General features: G+C 41.3%; 1 protein-coding gene across 2 annotated transcripts in view; it reads left to right on the top strand.

Moving 5' to 3' along the window:
• Window positions 1–14,677, top strand: part of prkcba (protein kinase C, beta a) — a 287,734-nt gene that overhangs the window by 249,342 nt on the left and 23,715 nt on the right. The window lies entirely within an intron of this gene.

Raw genomic sequence — 14,677 nt, 5'->3', positions numbered from 1 at the left:
GTCTTCACGTGTCTGTGTAGGATGCCTGTTTTAGTCATTCATGCAATGGGCTCATTCATTGATTTTTTTGATGAAGGTGTGCTCAGCTCAGGATTAGCCCTTTCAGCTGTCAGCTGTTTCCTCTTGGTAATGATTACAGCAAGGCAAGAAAAGTACTACACTGTGTTCTTGGCCTCCATTTTTGGCTTATGTTTCGGTTATCCATACACTGTGAACTAAATAACTCCATTCAGTTACTCAACCACTGGAGGTGTTCATCATCCAAAAGGTTGGAGCAATTCACAGAATGTAGCTATTAAAATGTACGTCATCTTTAACAACAACAGCTTTGGACATGAGAGTTAGATTAACAAGAGACATTGTAAGTAGGCAGCATATCTGTGTATTTGGGAACCATATTTTGACTTCATCTAACTTTGCTTTAATCATGAATAACCACCATCTTCAAGGAAAATAGGGATGAGCAATAAGCACGAACGAACAGAAAAAGAAAATGTACAAATATTTTTCATCTCAGAACATCATTAAATCTTCCAGCACAGACAGAGGTCATTTAGAATATTTTGTCTGTGCTGACCCTTGAAAGAAATATTCAATTAGTTCCATTCTTGATGTCGCTCTAGCTCCACATGCTATTCCTTTGTCTCAATCTGACTTAAACCAGCTCTGCAATGTCACATGATCAGTTACAGCACAAACCTTTCTCAAAGCCGTCTAATTCTCAGTTTTCCATCAGCATGAGAAAGGTGAATGTTCCATCACAGCAATCACAGATTAATTTTAGTAAAATTCACTGCCAAAAGCAGCCAAATTTAACATGACTGTCTACCTGCAGTAGAATTGGCTTCTTTGGAGGGTGGAGCATGTCGTGATTGTAACAAGGTCAGAGAGGTGGACCTCACAGAATATGAGTTCCCTAATTAGGGCTGATTGGGTCCAGACAGGGATCCCTGGCTGACAGATATGAACAGGAGTGTCAGAGGGTCTGTTCACTCTGAGAGCTGGCTCTCAGGGAGCTGGATCAGTGTCAAGGACTCCATATGTGAATGCACAGTGGCTCGGTGACAGGGTTTCAGCGTCTATGGGGTTATATCAGTGGTGACGAGAGAAAAGCACACTCCTGAAAATATTCACTTGCAACGTTTGTCTTTGAATTTGGGGTAAGCATTTCTGGCATTGCGCTGTTATTTGGGAAGCTTAACTCATTCGATCCTGCGGTCGAAGGCTGGCACAGTATATGGAAATGATACATTTTTTTTTCCAAATGATTTTGGAACAGATGAAAAGTAACAAATAATTCTGCTGACAGCTTGTGGACCACAGCTTTCTCAGTTATTAAGAGCCTAACTTTCCTTAGGGGGCCAGATACTAAAACCTTTGAAGTATTGATGGATTTTGTTAAGGAATATTGCAACCCAAGCCCCCTCTAATTCTGAGGTAGTATCGGTTTTTACTCAGCAATTCAAGAATTGGGTAATCAATGTCGAGAATTTTGACTCAGTTAAGATGACTGACAGAAGCATGTGACTTTAATTTATCCCATAATGAGATGCCGAGAGACCATTGGTATGTGCGGTTAATGAGGTAACCATGCAAAAGCACCTATTAGCTAAAGCCCAACGGAACTTCAAACAACTTTGACAAAGGGTCAGTTAGACTCAAAACGTCAGCTCTTTTCTCTCCTTACAGATTCTGCCAGATCTGTTGAGATTTTCCAGCATTTTCTCTTTTGGTTTGAACTTCAAACAGGCAATACAACAGGCTTTGTCATTGGAAAACACAGCAAGTGGAGCATGGGAGTCACAGGGCATCCCAATGGAAGTGGGCACCCTTGCCAGTCCAACTGAGCTTGGAGAACACCGCTTGAGTGGAGACAATCACAGAGCTTCACTCAGGACATATCCTGAACAGAGGGACTCTAGGTCAACCCACAGCAAAACCCCAAAACAAAGCCAAGCCTTGGCCAAATGGTTAACATTTTCTTCAGGATTGGGCCGGCAAGCCATTGGAGTTGCTGCTGGTGTGCGGACTCAAGACAGCAAAAGAGTTCCACTAGGCCTGAATTGAGTAAGAGAACTCATAGGTTGGTATCCAGGAGACTGCACACCCTAGAAAGCTCACCTACATCTGGTTTGGAACAGTTAAATTGCTTAGCAACATCCATATCAGAACCAATCCAAATCAACATCTGAAAGGTCAGTCAGTTCTAATGGAGATACTAGTGTAGATGTATCAGGGATTGTGGAACCAGTCTTTAACAAAATTAGCTCTGGACTCCAACTCTTAAGTTTGTATAAGACCTCAGCTACACTGAGAACCTATACCAGGTAATGTTTACAGAGTAAGGGTACAACTTTGATTCCAGTCTTTTATGAGAAGCAATAGGTTCAGTTCCCACTGATTGTAGTAAAAGGCTTAGGCCCAAGCCTGATGGAGTGAAAATGGTTGAGAAAGATTCACCGTGATTGGCTCAACATTTTTTAACTGGAAAATGCCTACCTGATTGAAGTCTGAGTTAAACTCTGGAATGTCGAGGGACTACCAAAGATGCGTGGTGACCAGAAAGCAATTCTGTGATTCTGTAAGACCGACCCAGTACCATTTGCCTTACGGGTGAAAGTAGAGGCAGAAATGAGAAGGCTGGAAAGTGAAGGAATCATCAACCTGTCCAGTTTGCGGACTGGGCAGCACTGGTCATACCAATTGTGAAGTCTGATGGGTTGGTTTGCCTTTGTGGGGATTTTAAACAAACAGTGAAGTACTTTTTGCAGCTGGATAAATTCCCAATCCCTTGTATGGAGGACTTATACGCAAAGCTGACAAGGGTGACCAACTTTCATAAATCTGGGCATGAGCCAAGCATATGGTACTTGTGGTTGGATGAGGAGTCCCAGAAGTATCTTACAATTACTACCCAATATACGAGACTGCTGTTTGGGAGTCAGCCTGTGCCATTTTTCAGTGGACAATGGAGAACATTTCACATGGTCTACCCAGGTTGCCATTTATCTGGATGACACACTAGTAACAGGGAAGACAAATAAAGAGCACTTAAAGAACTTGGATGTAGTTCTTTGATAGTTTTCCAAAGCAGGTATATGCCAATGAAAGGAAAAATATATGTTCCAGGAATGACTAATTTAGGTTATAGAATTGATAAGACTGGGATATGCCTGTTGGAAGATAAAGTGGGAGCGATTGAAGGTGTTCTGCCTCTCATCTCTGTACTGGAGCTTAGGTCTTTCCTTAGGCTGGTGAATTATTATGGAAGATTCAAACATAACCTGGCCTCCATCCTGGCACCTTAACATCTGCTATTGAAATCGGGTCAGCCTTGGAAATGGTCTCGGAGCCAAGACGTAGCCTTTAGGGAAGTGTAGAATCAGCTATCATCACCTAAGGTGATGGCACACTATGATCCCAAGCGAGTTGTGGTGCTGACATGCGATACTTCCCCCTATGGTATCGGGGTAGTGTTGGCTCACAGATGGCCCAATAGCATACACTTCCTGGACTTTGGCTGGTGCAGAGTACAAGTACGCCCAGATAAAGAAGGAAGGTTCAGCTGTCATCTTTAGTATAAGTATGTTCCACCAATGCCTTTATGGATGTAGATTTGTAATAGTAACAGATCACTGTAGTAACAGAAGGTTACTCAAAAAGGATAAGGCAATGGCACCCATAGCTTCTGGTTGAATTCAGTGGTGGGCTCTCATTCTAAGTGCATACAATTACAAGTTGAAACACAGTCCAGGAGCCAAGTAGCAAATTGAGATGCATTGGCAGATACACCACTGGTGGTACCGCCCTGGGAAGAATCCAGTCTGGTTTTAAACTTTCTAGACACCCTGCTGAACACAGCTGACAATATCAGAGTGTGGACGCAAAAAGACCTGATCCTGGCCAAATTAAAACAGCTGGTTATGATGGTGGAACCAAAAGGACCATCACAGCCAAAACTGAAACCTTTCTGGACCAGGTAAAACCAGATCACTATAGAAGAGCATTTTATTATGGAAAGCAAGAATGATTGTCCCAAACAAAGGTCGCTGTCAGATATAGCTGAACTCCACCCAGGTTGATCTAGGGGTGCCCAAAATGAAGACGCTGGTGAAAGGTTATGTCTGGTAGCCAGGATTGGATCCAGACATAGCCACATTGGTGGTGTAGTGCCCAGAATGCCAACAAGGACAAAAATTACAGCCAGCAGCTCCCCCATTTGTGGGAATGGCTGGGTAAATCCTGGACTCAGTTACCTGCTGACTATGCTGGCCTTTTCATGGGTTCAATATTCTTAGCCATTGTGGACACTCATTCAAAGTGGCTGGACATGCACTGAGTTCATTTGTCAAACACGGGGACGACAATAGAAAAGCTGCAATTACCTTTTGCAGTACACAGGCTCCTGAAAGAGTTAGTCATAGACAATGGGCTCACATTTCCCAGCAAGGAATTTGAGTATTTCCTAAAGTCAAATGGCATTCAGCATATAAGGACAGCTCAGTGCCATCTATTGTCCAATGATCTGGTGGAACCAGCAGTCCAAATTTTGAAGGCAGACTTAAAGAAACAGCCTATAACTTCACTCAACACCAAACTGTCCTGGTTCCTATTTGATTATCAGACCATCCCTCATGCAACTACAGGGATAGCTCCTATAGAGTTGCTGATGGGGAGAAGATTCCACACCAAGGTAAACCTAATCTTCCCTGACCTAGGGGGTGAGAGAGTGAAATGACATCAGGAACACCAACACCGGACACAAGACTCTGCTAAGTGAGAGAGACAGTTTACTTCAGGGGAACAAGTTTGGTGCTGAAACCATGGAAAAGACCCTTCCTGGGCAAGGAGCGTGGTCAACACGAGGTCAGATCCCGTGATGTGCAAAGTTTGGGAAGGTGCAACGGTCCTCAACAAGCATGTGGATCATATGAAAGCTGCAAACCCACAACCAGGACAAGAGCAAAACATACCCGGCCCTTTTAGAACAGCCAGAAAGGCTTTTGGAGCCCGTGGGTTCTCCTCTTTTATCCAGCAATGAAGAAACCTCCGAGTCTGCGATGAACACACAGATGTTGCAGCCTCGATGCCTTTACCACCTGAAGAAGAGGGTGAACTCTTTCCAAGATGCTCGGGGCACAAGCGGCTACGGTATAGTACACGCCTTCGTATCAGAAGCTGAGTCGGAGAAACTGGACCCAGTTGAAAATGCCCCGAGAGGCTATAAGAAGCACAGGCCTACATTCCCAGACTCAGAGGGAGAGGAATGTAGTGATTGTAACAAGGTCAGTTAGGTGGACCTTTATAGAATATAGTTCCCAGAATGGAGCTGGTCTGGTCCAAACAGGGAGACCCAGCTGACAGGTATAAACAGGAGTGTCTGACACCCTGTTCACTTTGAGGGTTGGCAGTGTCGAGTGTTATGCACATGTAAACAAAGGGTGACTTGGTGAAGAGATACTGGCTGCTGTGGAATTACTTCATGTTAATAAATCTCTCTCCTAGATGGTCCAAACCAAAAGAAAAACCAATATCAGCTCCCTGGAATCATGTATAAGTTTCAAACACTGCTATTGTAAAGCAAGTTGAATGGAAGTTGAACCTAATGCAGCTGAAGTGAAGGAATGGGGGCAGCATGACTATTGTTAGGAAAGTGATGCTTGTGTACAGAATTAAGTGCCTCGTGAAACTAGCCTTTCATGTTTCCAATCTGTCTGCATGACTTAGATCCAAACCCAATGAAGCAGGCAGATTCACTCATGAGTCAATGAATGTAGGCAAAACCAAAGACTTGCAGAATTGTTTGATAAAACATGTATGTTAACAGATGGCATTTAATCCAGATAAATGAAATGTTCTGTAAATTGGAAAGATGTCATGAGTTTAATGTCAATAGAGTAGACCTAATACCTAAAGTTGAAAAGGCTTCCAGTTGTAATATACATTCTGCGCTTAATATATCAAATTCTAACAGGATAAGAATGAACAAAGGAAGTCAAATACTGGCATATGTTGCAATGTCTATTTTTTGTTTAGTATGTGTTGAAAGGTTGTGCTCTAGTCACATAGCATTCAAATAATATGTTCAGTCTTGATCACCAGAGCCAACAACAACAACTTGTATTAACATAGCATTTTTAACATATTAAAACATAACAAACACTTCAAAACAGCATCTGAAGCGAACTTGACTCGTGAGGAAATTTTAAGACCTGGCCAAATATTTAATCAAAAACATACATTTAAGGAGCATCCTTAAGAAGAAACGAGAGCGAGGAAGGCTGAGATATTTTGGGAAGGAATCCCAGAACGTTGGACTACCAGTGATTGAATAAATTAAAATGGGGATACTTAGGAGGACACAAAATTAGATGAATGGATATCTCAGAGTGTGGCAGGGCTGGAGGATATTACAGAGGCAGAAAGGGGTGAGCTCCAAGAGAGTTTCCTTTTTAAATAAGATTTTTTAATTAAGATGTTGTTTGGTGGAGTTCCAAAGTTGTTCACTGAGTACATAAATGTGGTTTAACAGGATTTGGTACAGGTACAACAACTAAAGTAAAAAGAGTAGAGTAACATTCAGAAATTGTACTAGAATCATGGAGACGTACAGCATAGAAACAGACCCTTCGGTTCAACTCATTCATGCTGGCCAGATGTCTTAAATTAATCTAGTCCCATTTTCCAGCATTTAGCCCATATCCCTCTAAATCCTTCTTCTTCATGTAACCATCCAGATGCCTTTTAAATGTTGTAATTGCACCAGCCTCCACCACTTCCTCCATCAACTGATTCCATACACACGCCCCCTCTGTGTGAAAAAGTTGCCCCTTAGTTCCCTTTTAAATCTTTCCTCTCTTACCTTAAACCTATGCCCTCTAGTTTTGGACTCCCCTACCCTGGGAAAGACCTTGGCTGTTCACTCTCTCCATGCCCCTCATGATTTCATAAACTTCTATAAGGCCACCTTTAGGTACTACGGGTAGAGGGAAAATTAAAAGCTGTGAAGTAATTAAACAAGGAGAGAGGATTAAGAAACTTATGAGTAAAATATTAAATCTAAAGGGCAGGTTAGCGTTGTAGTCCACATAAGTGCTCTTCACATTATTGCAGAATATAAGAAATAAATTGAATGAATTGTACACGCCAATGCAACTTCAAGTGCATGACATGGCAGCCATTATGAAGACACAGCTACTAGATCGTCAGGATTGCAACCTAGCTGTAGCAACTTTAAGATCCATAGGAACTTTGTAGAGGAAGATGATAGCCATTAATGAATAAATAAGCCAAAATCTCTTAGAATCCCTACAGTGTGGAAGCAGGCTATTCAGCCCATCAAGTCCACACATATCCTCCAAGGAGCAGTTCACTCAGACTCACCTCCATCACTGTCCCTGTAACCCTGCATTTCTTATGTCTAATCCACCTAGCCTATGGAAGCTATGGACAATTTAGCATGGCCAGCCAACTTAACCTGCACATCTTTGGACTGTGGGAAGAAACCAGAACACCCAGAGGAAATTCATGCTGTCACAGGGAGAATGTGCAAACTCCACACAGACAGTTACCCGAGAACGGAGTCCCTGGTGCTGTGAGGCAGCAGTGCTAACTACTGAGCCACTGTGCTGCCTCTGTTTAAGGATAGAGGAGAAAATGACCAGGTAAGCTGGCAGGGGAGATTTTGTAGGAAGATTAAGAAATAGAAAAGGATTTAAGATTGGAGCAAGAATTATAGATAGACCTACTAGGCAGCTGTGAAATGATAGATTGTATAACTGCTGATATCAGACAAGCTTATGGGAAAAGTAGAATAGTTTGGGTGGCAGATTTGATTTTCCATTAAATTGGGATAAGCAGACAAGTAAATGTCAGAAAGGTGGTGAATTTCTCAACTGTGTTTGTGAGTTTTCTACAACATGTCCAGAACTAATAAGGATGCATGCATTATTAAACATGGTAATTAGTAATGAGCCAGATTTATTTAATAGCCTAACTGTACATGAATATTTATCAACTAGAAATCATAATAGTGCTTAAAAGAGAGGAACAGTAGCTAAGATTATAGATTTCTATAATGGGATGAGAGAATGTCCACTGTAAACTCAGAACATCAGTTAACGGGTAAAACGACAAAAGATCAGTAAAGGTGTTCAAAAAAATAATTTGTGTTGATCGAACTTGGCACATGTCTAAGGGGCAAGAATCCAACCTGTCAAAAATGACAGCCATAGACAATTAAAGAGACAATACAATAATAAAAGAAAAGGCAAACAAAGATGCAAAAACAGATCCGAACAAATGGAAAAGAAAGCATGCCAAGGTTAAAGCTACAGAAAGGAAGTAGTCAGGAGGTCACCAATTTATGAACATTCATACCGACAAACATGATCCCACACAGAGATATAATTTAAAGATCTGACATGCAAACCTTTCCTGTATTAACAAATGTTATGTTGTCCTGCATTGTATTCCAACTTTCATACAAATCAAACAGACTCGAGAACAGAACCTGTTTGAAACCCAGGAACTGCCTTTATAAGAATATATTTACAAGGCATGTCAAAGGCAACGTAAAACCTTTTTACAACTACATGAGAAAAGAAAAGGTGGCCAGAAGCAATTTGGGACCCTTGAATGCTGATGACACCATTGTCAATGAAAATAAGGAAATGGCATAAATGCTGAATAATTAGTTTCTGTCAGTATTTACAGTAAAGAATACTGTCTGCATTCCAAACATCCAATGGAAACTATCATTGAAATGAAGGAAAGCACAACGATAGAGGAATTAATAGCCCTAAAGAACAATAAATTCCCCAGGATCAGATGGCTTCCATATGCGGGTTTTAAAAGTAGTTGAAAACATTGTAGATGCCCAGTAATAATAATCCAAACTCTTCCAATCCAGGAAAAATTCCTTTAGATTAGAAAATTGCGCATGTAACTCTGGTCTTTTAAAAACCTGATTGGGAGAATCAAGAAAATATAGACCAGTTAGCATAATGTCTGTAGTCTAGAAATTTCTAGAGTTTATAATTAAGAATGTGGTGACTGTACACCTCAGATATTTTCAGTTTATCTGAAAGAGACATCATGCATTTGTAAAGGCAAGTCACATTTAGCAAATCTGCTTAAATTGTTTGTAAAGGTGAGTAAAGTAGAAACTAGGGAATTGTCTGTGGATGGTATTTTATCTGTGAAAGTCCCTCAGAAAAGCCTCTTAGTCAATTTTGAGTATTATAGACTGGAGTACAAATTATTGACTTAATTAGGAGGTTCTTGAGCAGAAGGAGACTAGGGTGAGGGTAAATAAGCAGTAATTACTAATTGCAAGCAGTGATTTGTAGTGTCCTGCAAGAATCTATATTGGAACTTCTATTATTCACTGTCCACATTAATGGCTTTGATAATGGGATAGAATGTCACATATACAAATTTGTTGACAGGAGGTATTACAAGATCATAAGAAATAAGGACAGGAATAGGCCATAAAGTCCGCTGCACCATTTATAAGGTCATTACTGATCTTAACACCACCATCTTGTCAGTCTGCCATATCCCTTAACTCTCTTGTTCTGCCAGACTTTGTCTAATTCAGCCGTGAATATATTCATTGATGCAACCTTCACTGCTACCTGTGGAAGAGAATTTCAAAGATTAATAGTGTTAAAAGCAGTATAGACAGAAGGATAAAATTACAGAGATATTGATAGATTAAATGAGAGAGCAAAGTTTTGGCAATGGATTTCAATGTAGCAATGGGAGGTTATCCACTTTGGTTTAAAACAGTCAGACCAGACAGTTTTTAAATGTTGCGAAGTCGGAAACTGATATTCAAAGACAGATTGGTACATTAACAATATGTCACGAATTGTAAAGATGATAAAAGCTAATATATTCTGCTAGATATAAGTGCCAGTATTTCATGCTTCCATCTGTACAAATTCCTGGTTGTGAGCAGGTCTGTGCATCTATCTTAGAAAGGATACATTGGATGGGGGTTCAAGATGGCGGCAGTCTGAACAGTCTGCTGAGTTGGTTCTGTGCCATTCCCCAGGCAAGGTGGGCTCCTACCACCCCCCTTCCCATTAGTCACCCCTGAGGAAAGTTTGTAATGTAAAGTAGGTAGAATACCTAGAGCCCTTTTAAATTAAGATTTGGAGGATCTGGAGCTGAAATGAAGACATCCGAGGGAAAGGGAGCAAAGGGAGCACAGCAGGCAGCACACAACCCTATTATATCATGCACACGCGCAGCCATTGCCTTCACTCCAGTGGTGACACCCTTAAGTTCAGTGGAGCAGCAGTATCTACTCACGGAGTTTGCAAAACTGTGGAAAAATCGAGGGAGTGCTGGAGTCGAATACTGCCATGCTGACAAAGCATGAGCAGGAGATCCGGACTTTGGATCGGCGCGGGGAAGCGGTGAACCAAAGGACCGCGGCCTCAGTGGCCGCAACGGAGAGTTTCGAGGAGCAGGTCCAAATCTTGGAAGGCCAGGTTCGGGCCCTGCTGGAACAAGTAGATGACCTCGAAAACTGAGGTCAGACAAACAAATCTACAGATTGTGGGCTTACCAAAGCGTGAAGAGGGTGAAAACCTTGCTGAATCTGTCAGGAGGTGGCTGCCAGAGTTGCTGGGGTTGGAAATTGAGTCGGGCAGGATGAGTGTGGAGCGGGCCCACCGGATCGCGATGTGCAGGTCCAGGCCAGCCCAGCACCCCTGCCTTGTCCTAGTGTGACTCCAGCACTATAAGGAAAAGCAATTAATAATAGAAACAACCAGAAGACTGGGAGGAGATCCACAGGCTTTGGTTTATAAAGTTCGAGGATAATGTTTTTTCATGACTCTTCTGGGGCCATAATTAAGAAAAGGAAGACCTTTGATGTAAAGAAAAAAATAATAGATTTAAGCATTCAATATTCACTGAGGTACCCGGTGCTGCTACGTTTAAGGTATGGGGGAGCTGTCTACAACTTCGACTCAACGGAAAAAGTAAAATAATTTTTGAACTCGCTGAATGATAGACTTTGGTGAGGGGGAAAGAGGAAAAGAAGCGTGCGGATAATGGCATAATATAATTTTTTTTATCTTCCCTCTCTTTGTTCTTTTCCCTTTTGTAATTTCAGGCCTAATAGGCTTGTTATTGCTTTGGTGTAAAACCTGTTATGTTTCATATTATATCTGTTTGGTAGTTATTAGTTATTCTATTGTTCTGTTTTGGTGGGTGAGGGGTGGTTACTCCTTTGGTGTAAAGATATGTGGGGTTGAGATGTGGATATGGAGGGGTGGGCGTCCTTTATTAATTTGTAGGAGTGTAAATAATATGGTTTTTTTCCATTACATGGGTTTGGGACGCGGCCTTAACTGGAATGTACTAGGTGTGTTATGTTGGGAGTGAATGACTTCTATGGACAAGGAAGGGAACTCTCTGGAGATTTGTGTTTTGTGTGTTTATTTGTTTAAGTTAGGAGTAGAGTTTTATTTAAGTTTTGGTAGTGTTTGTAGGAATAGTCTTTAAAGTCTGTTTTTTCTCCACTCATTGCACATTGAGTGGGCTTCTTCCTCTCGGGGGGACCGCGGGCTGTAGTGTACGGTCATGGCTGGTGATCTGTTCAGGTGGTGCACCTGGAATGGCGAGCCATTCCCCAATTAAAAGGAAAAAAGTGCTCTCAAATCTTAGGAAAGAAAGGGTTGACGTCGCACTGTTGCAAGAGACATATTTGACTGATAGGGGACATCTGGAGTTACAGCAGTGGGGGATACGACAGGGTATTCTTCTCCTCCTTTGACTCCAAAAGCAGAGAAGTGGCCATATTGGCACGAAAGAACCTTTCATTTCAGGTGACAGGTAAATCAAGGATTGGTATGGACGGTTCATCATTCTCAAGGCCTGACACACGGAGAAGAGTATGGTATCCTGAATGTTTACTGTCCCCTGGCGCATCCCCTCAAATTGTCATTTGATGCAGTCTCTAAATTAATGGCTCTTGAGGTGCGCCGTACAATTATAGGAGGAGACTTTAATTGTCTCAATGACCCTGGGGTAGACAGAATGCCAAGAGGGCTGTCAGGTACACCTCGGCAGTCTTGATGTCTTTCAGCCATCAGGTCAGAAATTAGGTCAGAAATACGGAATCCCTAATAGGGACCTTTTCAGATATTTTGAGGTTAGGCATTACATACAGAAGAAGACCATGCTCTTGGCTCAGCCTGACAGGTCAGATATAGAACAAAGAGTGCTCCAGGGTGAGGGTGCTCTCTCAGTTAGTACCATATATCATCTGCAGAGAGGGAATGCCTTGGGGGATATGAAGAGACTCCATGAGATTTGGAGTCAGAGGTTAGGGGAAGAAATCTCATCAAAAACATGTGAGGATATATGGGGGAATGTAAAGAAAATTTCAATATGCAATAAGGCACAAGCAGTGCCATTAAAGATCCTCCAAAGGGCGCATATGGTGCTACAGAGCAAAGTTTAAGAAAGGATGGTCCCTGAAATGTCCCAAATGTAAAAACAGTACTGGCACATTTAGACATTGCTTTTGGTCCTGCTACAAGATCCGTGGATACTGGAGGGCCATTGTGAATGAGCTGGAGAGGATCCTGGGAGTGGAATTCGGGGAGGATCCGGTGTCCTCCCTCCTTTTGGCACTACCGAACCTTCCCTCTTTGGGTGTGCACAGGAAGAGGCTATTCAATATTCTTACACACTGTGCAAGGAAGTACATCCTAATGAATTGGATATCAGAAAAGTCTCCAGGTCCTGTAGGGTGGCACAGACTTGTGATGGAGCACGTCCCTCAAGATTACCTGTCAAATATGGTGCACCACAGAATGGAGCAATTTTATAAGACATGGTGGCCCTTTCTAAATTACATAGAAATGGATCTCTTGACAGTATTGATTAGGGCCTTTATATAGCCACAAGGGCCTTATATAATGGCCTGGGGACGCCGGAGGGGGAAGGCCTAGTAAATACAGATATAATATCTGATGCTCCCATGAACGGCAGCCTTGATGGAGGTGCAGCGGGTGGAGCAAGGTAATATAGTACAATGTAGTGTAATTTAATCTTAGTGGATTGTAATTTAATTTAATGTTATTTAATTAAAGTTTATGCTAATTTGAGTTAAGTAAATATGAGATTGTATCTTGAAGAATAGTAGGCAGTTTATTGTCAATCTTACTGTAATAAAATAGTACGATATTATTTCTACTTTTCTGTACTTTTATAACTTTTTTGATTTGTTTTTTGTAAAAGAGTGAAACATTTTTCAATAAATATACATATTAAAAAGAGAATACATTGGCCTTGTTGAAATTTCAATGTAGATTTACTAGCATGAAACGAAACGACATGGTTTAAGCTACAAAGAGAAAGTAAAAAAAAAATATTCCTTGTAATTTAGAAGATTAGGAGTAATTAGATCTGAGATTCCAAGATGTTTAGAGGAACAGATAGGGTATATTGGACCAAAATAATTCCACTGATTGGAGTTTAAAATGTTGAGAAATGTCAGAAAATGATAGCCAGATCTTCCCAGAGAGAAATCAGGAAACATTACTTGTTTAGCTGCAAATATTTGCAGCTAAACAAGTAATAGGGCAGCATGGTGGCACAGTGGTTAGCACTGCTGCCTAATAGTGCCAGAGACCTGGGATCAATTCCTGCCTCAGGCAACTGTCTGTGTGGAGTTTGTACATTCTCCCCGTGTCTGCGTGGGTTTCCTCCCACAGTCCAAAGATGTGCAGGTTAGGTGAATTGGCCATGCTAAATTGCCTGTAGTGTTGGGTAAATGTAAGGGAATGGGTCTGTGTGGGTTGCTCATCGAAGGGTCAGTGTGGACTTGTTGGGCTGAAGGGCCTGTTTCCACACTGTAATCTAATCTAATTTGGAACTCTTTCTGTGAATGGAATTTGATGTCAGATTACCTATTCATTTTAAAACTGTAATCAATAGATTTTTGTTAGCCAATGGTATTGAAGAATATAGGAGAATATGGTTGGTGTCGAGATTAAGTCACAGATTAGTCATGATCTCATCAAATGCCAGAATAGGTTCAAAAGGCTAACTCGACTATTCCACTTCCGTTGACGTCCCAAAGCCCTTTTAAACCAATTAAATACATGAAGTAGTTACCGTGGTAATGCAAGAAATGTGACAACCAATTTACATACAGCAAGCTCCCAAATGGAGCAATATGATAATGAATACAAACAAAGAGAGCAAGAGTAGGTCATCCAGACATTCAAGCCTGCTTTGCCATTTAATAAAATTGTGGCTGATCAGATTATAAACTCAAAACTATAATTCTTCGTATCACTGGCCTTTCACATCCACCACTTAACAAGAACTTAGTCGAATGATTTAAAAATATTCAAGGACTCTTCATCCACCACATTTTCAGGAAAAGAATTCCAAAGACTCATGTCCCTTAAATAATACATTTTGTCTTAGTGCTGTTTTAGATGGGTTACCCTCATTTTTAAACAGTGACCCTCAAGTCCTGATTCCCTCATTAGAGGAAACATCTAGTTTGTCAAGTCTCTGCAGGGCAGGATCTTATATGTTGCAGTGAGTTGCCCCTTGTAAACTCTAGTGGAAACAAACCTAGTCTGTCCAACCTTTTCTCATAAACCATCTCTGAACTGCTTCCAATGCATTTACATCC

This window comes from Chiloscyllium punctatum, chromosome 40 (assembly GCF_047496795.1).
Source record: "Chiloscyllium punctatum isolate Juve2018m chromosome 40, sChiPun1.3, whole genome shotgun sequence".
Taxonomy (NCBI): Eukaryota; Metazoa; Chordata; class Chondrichthyes; order Orectolobiformes; family Hemiscylliidae; genus Chiloscyllium; species Chiloscyllium punctatum.
This window is presented reverse-complemented; position numbering and strand designations above follow the sequence as displayed.